Source organism: Gavialis gangeticus, unplaced genomic scaffold (assembly GCF_001723915.1).
Source record: "Gavialis gangeticus isolate Ggan-Ray unplaced genomic scaffold, GavGan_comp1, whole genome shotgun sequence".
In the NCBI taxonomy this organism is placed as follows: domain Eukaryota; kingdom Metazoa; phylum Chordata; order Crocodylia; family Gavialidae; genus Gavialis; species Gavialis gangeticus.
In genome coordinates, this window is record NW_017728993.1 from 68,756,832 (window position 1) to 68,757,295 (window position 464).

Consider the following 464-nt stretch of genomic DNA (forward strand, 5'->3'; position numbering starts at 1 on the left):
CCCCTGTCAAGCTATTTTGGAATAGCCAGGGTGAAACTGTGCCCACCACAAAACCTTATATTTCCCGTGCTACCCACTAGGGTGAACAGGAAACTTATGTTCACACCGTGCTGCCTCCGTGTGGAAACAAGACAGCAAAAGTGCGACCATGTGGATGAAGAGAGGGCCTTCCTGGGCATGTGGTGCACACCAGAATTGAATAAAGCTATCATCAAGGGGTACAGAGTAGCTCAAATCTATGAAGTCTGGCATTTTGCCAAGAGGTCTAGCACCCTTTTTTCATGGTACATAAAAATGCAGCTCTGACAGAAGCAGGAAGCCTCGGGCTACCCTGCCTGGTATACTGACCAAGAAAAACAAGAGAGCTACGTGGCCAATTTCTTGCAAAAAGAAGGCATGACCTTACGCCCAGAGCATATCAAACCCAACCCTGCAAAGGGCCAAATAGCAAAATTGTTTCTAAA